Source organism: Brachyistius frenatus, unplaced genomic scaffold, assembly GCF_029030835.1.
Source record: "Brachyistius frenatus isolate BFR_SWC_R1_liver_20210118 unplaced genomic scaffold, ASM2903083v1 Contig_93, whole genome shotgun sequence".
NCBI classification, from domain to species: domain Eukaryota; kingdom Metazoa; phylum Chordata; class Actinopteri; family Embiotocidae; genus Brachyistius; species Brachyistius frenatus.
In genome coordinates, this window is record NW_027210692.1 from 915,001 (window position 1) to 927,623 (window position 12,623).

General features: G+C 43.2%; 1 protein-coding gene across 1 annotated transcript in view; it reads right to left on the reverse strand.

Annotated features, from left to right (window-relative positions):
* fndc3ba (fibronectin type III domain containing 3Ba) overlaps positions 1 to 11,689 on the reverse strand; it is a 90,423-nt gene extending 78,734 nt beyond the window's left edge. The window contains exon 1 of the mRNA XM_069710662.1: positions 11,201 to 11,689. The gene's annotated coding sequence lies outside the window, so the exon portion shown is untranslated. The remainder of the gene's footprint in view (positions 1 to 11,200) is intronic.
* Positions 11,690 to 12,623: the final 934 nt, after the last annotated feature.

Genomic DNA, 12,623 nt, shown 5'->3' on the forward strand with positions numbered 1-12,623 from the left:
GCTTCCAGCGGATGCTAAAAATGCATCAGAAATTCATTTGCATCACTATACGGCACCAGCGCTGCATTAGCTCCACATTCTCTCTCCTCCGTATGTCCTCAACCACCACCTCATCTCAATCTTTCACTTTATTGCTGTGTAATGCACTTGGTTCCATGTAATGCAGCCCTTTGGCGTAAATATGATGCTTTGCCTGGAGAGCTGGATGCTTTTCAAGTGGCGGCTCAGATAAGGAAAGCATGCATGTGTGTTGTGTACGACTTTCATGGTTGCATGCTTCTCGCAAGAAAGGGCTAGTGGCCAATGAACATTAGTTACACTTTGATTTTCTATGCACCGGCGCTCACACTCCCTTCCTCCTCGTCCTCTACTCCTCCTGCGTCCCACTTCCAGCTTTAACCTATCTCAGCACTCCCCCTGCCCTCCTTCCTTCCTCCCCTCTCCCCCCCCCCCTCCACTACTGACCCTACTTCCCAAACAACCGCTCAGCCATCAAAAGACAGCTGCCCATTCAGAAGGTTTCGGGGTAGGGTGGGGGAGGAAGAGCGGTGCAGGCATGGGGAATGGTGAGGGGATGGGGATGGGGGGGCAGGGGGGCGGGGGTGGTGTAGGGCTCTTATTCCCGCTAAATTGTCCCACATGGCTGAGCGTGCTTAGTTTAAACAAACACAGCCACTTCCTCCTCACTGCACACATCGACACACAGACAGGCGAAGACACACACATGCCCACACACATAAATATACACCAACTGGGCGCACAGGCATGCTTGAACTCCAATACACAAAAACAAGCATGGGCACACATACATAAACACACGTACACATAATACATTGTACAGCCTGGCAGATGGCAGACAATACTTTCAGTCTTGCACTCAAGCCAGTAAACCTACAGCTGAGCCCGCACTTCACACCAAAAAAACACCACAGGACTGAAGATCACTCAGTGGAGAGGGCTTCACGAAGAACAATTTGACATCCATATTCCATACACTTGGAGTATAATTTGAGTTGTGGTTATACAGAGTTAAAAAAGTAAAACATTGTGTGTCTTTAACTGTACAATCCACAATAAACATAGAAACTAATGGGTTGCAGGAGTCAAACCCAAAAACCCAAACGACCACAGAATGAGACTCGGGACACGGGACACAATGTACTGTGTGCATGAGCGTACATAAGGCTGTGTATGCGTGTCCCAAAAGGCAATCAAAAAGAGATGGAAATGAGAAGGTTATGGCCAATGTGACTGTTATGAAGAAAATATTTCTGTAAAGTCACTTGTTGTGGGAATTACCATGACATGAAAATCCGCACATGAAAAAAGCTTTTTGTTCATTTGGTTGCCAGAACTGCAGCACACATTTTGACTGATCTTACCACAAGTTCTAAGTTTCATTTAAAGTCAACATTAAGTTCCTGAAAGTATTCTGAAGCGCTGCAAATTTCTTTCTTTGTTTTTTTTTTAATAAATGTTCTGGTCTTACATGACAGTAAATTTAACATTTAAGGGTTTTGCACTGTTGACCTGACCAAACAAGGCACAATTATGTTAATGAAAATTAATCAATAATCAAACTTATTTGCAGTGCTAGAATATACTGTGCCAGTGATCCCCCGGCACACAATAATTACTATGAATATTATAACTAGGGATTAGTCATGATTTTTAAATTTTTTTAAATAGTCCTTAAATCGCAATAAATATCAAATAGTTTCTACGGCTACCATCTCGTCTTAAAAATATATATTTTCCCTTGTTTATACCTGTGCCTGGTAGCAGCAATTTATCTCAGCTGATTACCAATCACAATTAAACAACAAAAAGAAGAAAATAAAGAAGAGGCGCCGGTAAAACGTCTGTAGCACTGAGATTAAATGTTACGGTACAAGCCTAACATTTAGGCTACGGCCCTCAAGAAGTTCTGTGTGGAACTCCTTCAGAACAAATAAACGGAAAAGAGGTGCAAAAACTGCCAGGTTAAGCCAGCAAAACCCTAAATCTACCACAGCTATGCATTTTTCTCTCATTTGAGAGAAAATACTGAGCAGACGGTCCATCTACAGATCAACAATCAATGGCCAGCTCTGTCACCAGATGAAGTAAGTTTGATGGTAGATGTGCAGAGCTCATCTCAAAGATGATAGCTAGCTTCCCATCACATTTGTTAAAGGCGAAGGATTTTGAAGTTTGATGGCATCTGTTGGGCCTGAGTGTATAGTAGGAACGGGTCCCTCTCTCACTTTGTTTGTCTGTGAATAAAATGCCCATTACGAATCATAAAAGCTTCAATTGGATAATTACTGCTTAGGTCTGCATTTCACGGTTACATTACAAGCATTTAGGAAAGATTGCGGTATTAAACTGTCCAATTCATATCAAATAAAATATTTCAAGAATCACAGTTTATGTAGTGTTTGGAGTTACATACCTGACACACAGTCGTCTACGTCATATGAAAACAAGTGTGTAGCAAGATATTTATAATTTAAAAAAAAAACTTTGTTGTTTTACCGGCACTATGAGGACCGACCATCTCTGGGTTAAAGACCTTGGCAGTGCCATGTATTTCAATGCAATGACCTACAATCATTGCAATCAGCTCTACATTACAGGGGGCCAGTAAAGAGGAGTGAAGGAGGACAACCACAGAGTCCAGACAATAAGCCCACATTCACTGCCAGTGGACCTGCTGCCGTCCAGGCATGCACACACAGCATGTCTCTGCCACTAATGCTGAGCTCCATCGGGGCTGGATGCCATGAGTCTTAATTAAGACAGCTATGCCAAGTCAAGAAGTGAAGTCTGCCCCCCCTCCTCCTCCCTAGCACACACACACACGCACGCGCACACACACACACAAGACACACATGAATGCCTGAACTCCCATTTTCGCATGGACGAGCACGTAGACGCAGACAAACCACCAAGAGACATTCAGATCATCAGTTTTATGGGCCATGAAAAAGCTTGCTTAGTGGGTGGTGTGTGTGTGTGTGTGTGTGTGTGTGTGTGTGTGTGTGTGTGTGTGTGTGTGTGTGTGTGTGTGTGTGTGTGTGCGTGCGTATGTATGTGTGCTGAGAGAGAAGGACTATTTAGTCACACCTACATGAGAAACCTGTCTCCTCCGTCACAGACAAGACAAGAACTGAGTCTGAGATGTGTGTGTGTGTGTGTGTGTGTGTGTGTGTGTGTGTGTGTGTGTGTGTGTGTGTGTGTGTGTGTGTGTGTGTGTGTGTGTGTGTGTGTGTGCGTGTGTGTGCGTGCGTGTGTGTCTGGAGTTAAAGCATCAGTGTTTAATCGATTAGAAGAAAACCGAATTGGGCTGAAAAATGAGAGAAGACACTTCTGGGAATAGAAACCCAGTGGAAAGTGTACATACAATCACTTGCTCCCTAACATCTCTCACACACACCCTCCCACAGCACGGGGTCAGAAGGTCACATTCCTCCTCCTCAATCAGCCTCAGGATTTCACACACTAGTTCAGGGGTGTGTGCATGTGCGGTTGTGTGTGTGTGTGTGTGTGTGTGTGTGTGTGTGTGTGTGTGTGTGTGTGTGTGTGTGTGTGTGTGTGTGTGTGTGTGTGTGTGCATGTGCGTGTGTGTGAGCTTGGGATATTTTAGTGATTTGTGGGGAGTCCGGCTCGAGGGCAAGGAGAGGAGAAGTGAAGGACCTTAGAGGACTAAGGCCATGTCCGACATCAAGCTCAGATAAATCTGAAAATGAAATTTGCAAACAAAAAAAACCAACAACAACAAAAAAAAAAGGGCATTTTGAAACTCTCTCAAAAGTTAAATCCATTTGACGTGACTTGATTGACATCACAGTCAAGCACTCGAGGAATTTCTCTACATAACGTTTTATGTAACATTAATGACCGAAACACCCTTTTACACTCAATGACATAACAAAATCATCTGATTTTCTTCCTGGTTTTGAATTGGAATTTACAAACTTTTCAAAAACTAAAAACCTAAAATTGCTTTTGTATTTGTATTTTTCCCAGCATTCATCATTTGCTTGGAAATGGGCTTCGAGTGGCAAAATAAGAGGAAGGAGAAATGACAGGTATGTGGAGTTGGAACCGGTGGGGGAAGCAGAGGGGAGGGGTCAAAGTGTGTCTGCAGGCCCTGGAGGGGGTGACTGAGGAGGAGGAGGAAGAGGATGGAGGGAGGGAGGAGGGGTTTAACAAGGGAAAGCAATAAAAAAAAATTAAAAAATTAAAAAAAATGTGGGTTCGCATTAAAAAGCACCTACTTCCTCCTTCAGCAGAGCACTCAGCTCTGGCCGTGCGTAACCGCCACCATGTGACTGCACTGTCACACACAAACACGCAGATAGTCACACACGCAGTTTCAATATCATAAAATAATCCGAAATGTAACCAGTTACAGATTCAGTTCCCCCACTCAGGCGCGAACACACACACACACACACACACAAACACACAAGACACTTGAGATAGACACTCAAAATGCTCACAGCCAGGCATAAAAACAGCCATTAACAACTGGTGGAACTTTCCATGGGCCTGCCAACTAGCAACACCAACACGCCTGGCATGCTAATACAGGCACGTAAAGTTAGCTCTGTGTGTGTCTATGTTTCATGCATGTGTGTTAACTCGGTGCTGTCTGTGTGTGTGTGTGTGTGTGTGTGTGTGTGTGTGTGTGTGTGTGTGTGTGTGTGTGTGTGTGTGTGTGTGTGTGTGTGTGTGTACAGGTGCACGCTTAATCCTTTCGGCCAGCTGACCAAGTACATGCACACGAGCACACACACACAGAGAGAGAGAGAGAGGGGGGGGGGGGGCAGCTCCTCAACAAGCCATTTCTATGGACGATACTGTACAAGAGCACAAGCAGGGCAGAACGACACGCCTCGTCCGAATCCCTCCGGCTTTTACCCACACTGCCAGCCGCAAAACTTTCCCAACTGATGAGAAACTTGACAGCCTGATTCCAAACATTTGATCTCCTTTCCTAAATTCCCATCATCTCCACTGTCCCGTCTGCCTCTTCCAATCGCCACACGTTTCTTCCACAGCCGCGTCCGCTGCTCGCGCGGGACCGTTTAAATGACACCAACTGAAAAGCAGTGACTCAAACCGCCATCGAGAGGAGTGAAAGTTTTTTTTTGGTGACGTCATGGGTTGCACCATGTGCCAGAAAAGCTGTGTACTGAAATGCAAATAAGCCACTTAAATTGTGTTGGCATGTGCACAAATATCTACTGTATCCCCTCAGAGTAGACCACACTTTGTCAGCTGCTACGAGTGATTATTTTCATTCCGTTAAATATCGACTATTCTCTTTCTTCGTCAATTCGTGTATAAAATATCAAAACGGTCCATCATAGTTTTCAAAGGTGATATTTTCAAGCCCAAGGAGACATCTTTAAATTGCTGTTTTTGTAGAACCAGCAGTCTAGCACCCAGAGTTACTTAAATTGAATGCCATATGTGACAAAGAAAAGAAATAAAATGGCCAATTAAGAACCTAGAATAAGCTAATCTTAATTTGTTTCTTAACGGATGATTAAAGTCACTGCTAAGAAGATTTCTATGAAGCAATTAATTAATTTAGTTTCAGGCTGACATTTCCTTTTTCATATTTAAAAAAAAAACAACTCAATTTTTGAATTGCCATTGTATATTAAATGTGCTACATAAGTTCAATAAGTTTCAATGTGGCTTAATAAATCCATAATGTTGCACTCCATGTTTTACTTTCAAAATGTGGGAGAAAATGACATACAAGGTTGAGTAAAAGTATCTATAAATTAGTGCTGACATTTTTAGGTTTTGTTTTGTTAGTCACACAAAACAAGACATTTGAAGACTTCACCTTGGGCTTTGAAAAGCTGTCTATTTTTTTTTCTTTTTTAAGGACTGAAACGATTCCCTGTCATCAATCAATGATGAAGTTGCAGCCCTACTTTAAATTACTACTTATTGAATTACATGTTTTACGGCTATTAACTTGAAATTGAATTATGCCTTCGACACAGTTACTATTTTGGAAGCAAAACAACTTCAGTGACCTTCACTGACAGTCCATGGGAAATTTGAGATGTATTACCGAAGATAATCAGTCAGATGTATCACATTTCTCTTATTCTGGACGGAACTGCATAAAACCAGAAACCACAATGACTGAGTTTGATATTAAACATTATGTTTTGTGAGAGGAGGCAAGAAAAAGGCCATGGAAAAGGAGATGGGAGGAGGGAGAGAGGGGGTGAAGAGAAGTTGAAAGGCTTCTTTTATCTTCTTCTAAATCAACTGTCAACAATGCAGGAAATTATCAGGGGAGACAAAAAAAAAAAAAAAGGGGGAGACGGGACTCTGGACAGCAAGAGAAGCAGGGAAGGAGGGAGGAAGGCAGGGAGGCAGAAAGAAAGAGAGGAGGAGGGTAAACATTACAGCTCAGTGCCAAGCAAACATGAGATGCTGGGATACTTCAACAAAAAGCCACCGTTCATATGGGAGACAAAAAGGGACGGAGAAACAGAGGGAGAGAGAGGATGCAAGAGAGACAACCAGCAGAGGAAAGAGCTGGGAAATGGAAACTGAAAGCGTCAAGCAGCAGATAACCAGCTGCTCTCATTAAATAGGACAAAGTTCTTTTTTTTTTTTCTGCCTCTGCCACTAAATGTAACTGCAAATACAAGAGACTGCATACACTTGATGAAACTAACCATTAACAAGCACTTCAATCGAACCTCATCCTAGCAAACCATTACTGCAAACTTATGTGAAGTCACTTTTTGAGTCAGGGCTGGAAAGTTCTGTACAATCAACTCTGTGCACGTCAGAGGGAGTCGCTCCTGTTCATTGTGGACTAACAGAGCATAGGTTCAGCTTGGAGTATCCTCTGGAGCTTTTCTGCGACACATCAATCCACAATAAAGAGGCAGTTTTCAAGGTGAACAATACCGGCCCCCTTCACCACAGGGAGAACCCATCATAAGGATGTGAAACCAGAGACACGAGAGGAAGACAAACTGCAGAGATGCTTCTCCTGCACTCCAGGTGTCGACCCCTCGACCTCACAGTGGAGGAACGCCTCATCACATCCAACCCACCAGTAAGAAGAAAAAAAGAAAAAAAACTCTTATCGCAGGCAAGGAAGCAGGAAGCGACTAGTTCACTGGACCAAACCGCAACTCGGCTACAGTAACAGTGAAGGCGGCGATCTTTCCGGGGAAGCATACCTGTTGCATTCGCAGAAGCAGATGGTCCGAGTGACAGCAGACTTTACACAAACTGCAGACACAGTACTGCACTGTACAAAGCAAAAATCACACCAATTACAAGGAGGAAATATTCCAACCGTGGGCAGCGGATCAGAACTTTAAATGGCCATAATCAGTATGCATAAACACCAATTAGGACTGATTATCTGTGGACGTGGCAAGAACTGCATACGACAAATGGTGAATAAGCTTGAATTCTAATAAGTCTAGCGTATTTCATTTTCGTACTTTCAAATACTCTCAGGGCTCGTGCACCCATTTCATTAACTAAATCGCCACTGCCCTACCGTGAGCAGGGCTACATCCAACAATTACTTTCATTATCATTTAATCTTAATAAATGTATTACTTGGTCCAAAAAGTGTCTAAAAAAAAAAGAAGAAAAGAAATACAGCCCCAATGTGACATCAAAAACCAAAGATATTCAAATTATTTGAGCAAAAACAAACTGAAAAGCGGAAACGTCAAACATTTGAGAAGCTGTTCATACTTGGTACTTTTATTTGAAAATTAAAAAAATTATTATTCAACCTGTTTCTGATTAGTTTTCTGTCAATCAATTCACTTCTCTGTTCCCCAAATGGCACACCCTCAAAGTGAATTTCGCCTGATGAATGCCTTCCCTTTTTTTTTTCTTCCATAATTGCAGTAACCTGCACCGAGCTACACAGTCTCCACAGCACAGCCTCCTGGAAAACCAATGTTACAGCAAACAACGAGCGAGAAGGTTTGTCATGAGTCTCTCCTTGTTCGCTGCTCTTTCACATGCTCAGACACACTTTCCAGGCCATCGCTGTTTTGTCTGTGTAACTCTATATAGCTCCATCGGCTTCTGTTCCCGACACGCAAGCCCTGCTCGGTAACACTACCCATCGGATAACATGTTCTAGGTTACCGGTCGGACACACGAGCATGCACATACAATGGCTAGCACCGTCCTGCCCGTTCCCTGACCCCATTTCGATCAGGAGTACCAGAAACCTTTGTGGGTCCAGCAGCAAACCACAAGCAGGTAGGAAGCAGAGAACCCAGATTAATGTCTGAGGTCAGAGACAGATACTCTTGGAATCACGAGTCCTTACGAAACGTGGGATTAAGTTCCTCATTGTGCTTAGAATAACCAGTCTCCGAACATTAGAGGCAAACATCTCTTTTTGTGCGTGTTGTCAGTCTTAAGTTTCTTTTCACCTGCTTGAGGAGCCAATTGGACCAATATATTGACTCCGACAGGACATATTTTGACTTCTTGACACTTATTATTTCTGCCCTCACTTGGGCACTTGACTGGAATAAAACAAACCGACAACCCAATTAAATGGGATCAAACAAAGTGGCTGCAAAGCTCCAATCGCCCCATGTGTTGGGCAATGACACACCATCACAGTGAGTGACACCAGTGTGTGGGTTGTACCTGCACGACAAAGCTGCAATGGTTACAGAACGCAGGTCGTTAACTTTTATAAAGTGTTATTCAACCTCTCGGCCTGTTCACGTGAGAGACATGGAAAGGCCAAAGCAACAATGACCACCCTCCTTTAACCTGACTCCAGCCTAAGCACTGTTCTTTCTGTTCGGTTACATAATTTAAACGTAATCACACACACACACACACACACACACACACACACACACACACACACACACACACACACACACACACACACACACACACACACACACACACACACACACACACACACACAAGGGACATTTTTACAAGTTCCAAACTGCAACCAGAAGAAAAATAAACACAACACTTGCTTGCAATTGCATCAGTTTGAGTGCAAATCCCTGCTTACATTACGCTGTCGCACATCCGCTGGCATGACATTCTCAGCTTAAAACTTAAAAAGAAAGCTCTATTATTTAAAAATACAGGAAAGAAAGCATTTTATTGAATCTGCTGTAAATAAAAGATCAACACAAGAGGGCTTTCATAACTTTTCAAAGTGCCAGCCTATGTACTTTGTTTCCATTCTTACCGAGAAGGCTATAATGTTAAAGCCAAAGTGGCTTAACTCTCACAGAACAGCGTACAGTGAGATAATCCTCATTCAGCTGGTGTTAAGAAGAATATGGATGTCGTGTTTGACCAACATAAAACACAATAATTGTTTGAAAATATGGAATCAGATTCAGAACTTCAGGTAGAACTTGAGGTTGGAGTAACTTCAGGTACTCAGACCGCCAGCACACAAGTTCTACACATCCGGTCCTTGGTTTCCAAAGTTGTTTAGCAGTGGCTGATCAGTGGCAAAATCCTCGAGTGGTTTCAGCATTTGCTTCATGTGTAACACACTCAAGGCAAGCTGCAGATGATAAACCATCTCGACTGAAACCGAAGAAACAAAAAGAAACATCCCGGGGCTGTCGAGCATGGGCCTTCCCAAATCTGAACTCCTATCTTACCTGTTCAGTAACTGTTGGAAATTTGAGCGAGAGTCGCATTTGGATACAATAAATTTTGAGAGAACTTTTCAGAAGGAGTCAAGAAAAAGAAATCAGCACTATTAACTCAAGAGCTTTCTCTAAAAAAAAAAAAAAAAAGGTTTATAAATTATGTCACAGGGCTGCAGCTTAATTAAAGCTTTACCCATTTGTGTCCATCCCTGTGCCGACGGCCCATAGCCATAACCTCTTGACGCTAAAACCTTCTGATGCCTGTGACTTGTGGAAGCAAAATAAATTGCTCATTCACGCACCACAGGGAGAATTCCTCTGCACTCTAAACCTAAACACACCTTTTCAGCTGGAAGCCAACCCCATTCATCCCTGCTATCCTCCCCCCCCCCAAAAAAAAAAAAAAAAAAAAAAAAAAAGTCGGATATCAGTTTTTCACAGAAAAAAAAAAAAAAAAAAAAAAACTGCATGGCCACATCAGCCTTTCACCAAAGGAATGTCATGTGACGTCATATATTTGGGATCGGATTTCTCCGTCTCCTTCTTCACTCTCTCGCTCTCTCCATGAGAAAGCAAGCGTACATGTGTATGTGATGTGTTATATTTTTTTGTTTGTTTCACCCCCACCCCCCCTCACCCACCTCCAGCCTAAATTCTCCAACGTGCCCAGTGGATCCAGAGCTCACAGCAGGAGAAGAGTGCCCCCCCCCCCTTTACCCCTCTTCTGATATGCGACTCTCCAATCATAGCGCCAATTACACCCCCCCCCCACCATCCCCTTCCACCGCTAATGATGACAGCATGACAATTAACCACTCTGTCCTGTTATTAAATGAAAAGGGAAAAAAAAAAAAAGAACTCAACGCATCATTAATTTGGCAGCCCCCCCCCCCCCCCTCTACTCCTGTCACGGCTTTAACACGGCGCGGCTTCTCTCGTAGGTATACGTGGAGGTCTGATCATCGACCGTTTCGAGCCGGAGGACCAATGTTTGATTTCCACGTCTGCATCAAGAGAGGCTGAGAGGAAGATTAGTCGTTCCTGCACAAACAGACACGTAGTCGTTTCTGAGAGAGAGAGAGAGAGAGAGAGAGAGAGAGGCAGACAGACTGGCTGGAAGGAATGCTAGGATATGCTGGAGTTGGGATTTTTTTTTTTTTTTTCCTCTCCAAAGCCTTTTTTTTTTTTTTTTTTTTTTAACTGCATTCTGCAACCGCACACAAACCCTACAGAAAGTCGCTATCACACAAGCCCCTTCAACGTTTCTCAACAGCGATCCGATGCAGTTTAACCCCCCTATAGGTGATAATTCAACGATTTCGCAACACCTCTCTGTCAAAATCTGACTGCCTCAGCATCTTCCATTTCCAAGTTATTTTTCCTGCTATAAAAGTGCTCATTTCCTGATTTTAAGCAGATACCGACGCAAACCCGAGCATTTCCTACCGCGCAAGTCGCAGCGCCCGTTTTGTCAGAAATAAACCAAAGAGATAAAAAATAAAAAATAAAAAAAAAAAGGTTTTCTCCTGTGTCGCACTCACTCCATCTGAAGTCCTCGGAGACAAAAACACATTCTTTCGCGAAAGCTGAGAAATCGGGACCACAAAAGAGCAGGCTCCAAACGCGCACTCCCGACGCGTACACTCGACTGGTGCGAAGACCGAAGCGCAATAATCCCCGTTGTTTGTCTTTTCCTCGTTGTTACAAAATGAACGGGAAAATCTGCCCAAAAGTTTCGATTTCTCCCCCCCCCCCACCTTCCCCACCTCCGCAGCACCGAAGCCGTTTTCCTTTTTCCTTTGCGTTGGCCAAGTGGCCCAGACTGCCGGCGTCAGCGCTCAGCTCTCCAAACTCACTCAGACACGCACTTCTAAAACTTTTTCAACGTCGACTCCGCTGGCCCCCGATTACCGTTCGTTCCGAGGCGGTTGGTACTGTGAAAGAAGTGTAAAAGAACTCACCTCGCTGTAATAAAATAATCTTCAAACAGACGGAGCTGCGCGTTTTTTTATTCCCAGGGTCGGGTCTTGCCTGTCTGCTGGCGCGGCGCGACGCGTACTGGGAGACTCCGCCATGTCAATCAAAACGCGACGCACATGGAGGTCAGATCCCGCCTCCCCTTACCGTAATACACGCTGCGCACTAAGAAAGCCAAAACAGAAAGATAAACTGCTCTCTCACCTTTCTCACAGCAGCGAACCAAGAGGCCAGTTTACACTGATTTCTTAGGAAATCTTTCATGCAGGGTTGGTATTTTAGAGCAACACAAACTACAAGTAGAAGGTGATTTTTCTATCCTTTCAAAACTCATCATCCAATTTGATGATTTTAATAGCCTAATCAATATTTAAATGCTATGGTCTTTTATAGATTCATTTTGATAGTGGCTAAACCATCAGAACAAATAGCGTTGTAGTATATAATCTTTTTCTTTTGTTTTTTTGTATTGTATTGTACAGATTACACCAAAACAAAAACATCCAGTTGGAAATCACAACCAACACTTAAAGCATAAAAGAGTTGCAAACAAAAATATAGGCTACACATACTTTACTGTAATATAAAGCTCATTGTGTCATAAGAAATCTGTTTAAAAAAAAAAAGTTATTTCAGAACAAAAGGTGGGTTAACTCTTCTGCAAATAAAAGCGTGGCCGAATGCCCTTTACGCTGGTTCATCTTTCATGACACATCCTGTGTCATCATGATGACACAGGATATCTTCACACCAGAGGACACAGCAGCAACTGACATGCCCTGACCTGTGGTCACCTCACTCCCACTGGTCAATTCCACTTTAAAAAAAACCAAGAAACTAAATCAACAATAAATGTCAATGTTGCAAAAAAAGAACTTTTCTGATAACATGCAAAGTGCCTCTGGTGGCTGCACTGACACCTGGCATCCTACCGCTGACAGGCTTACAGGTATGTCACTGCTGCTTAAAATTAGATTAACATAATGT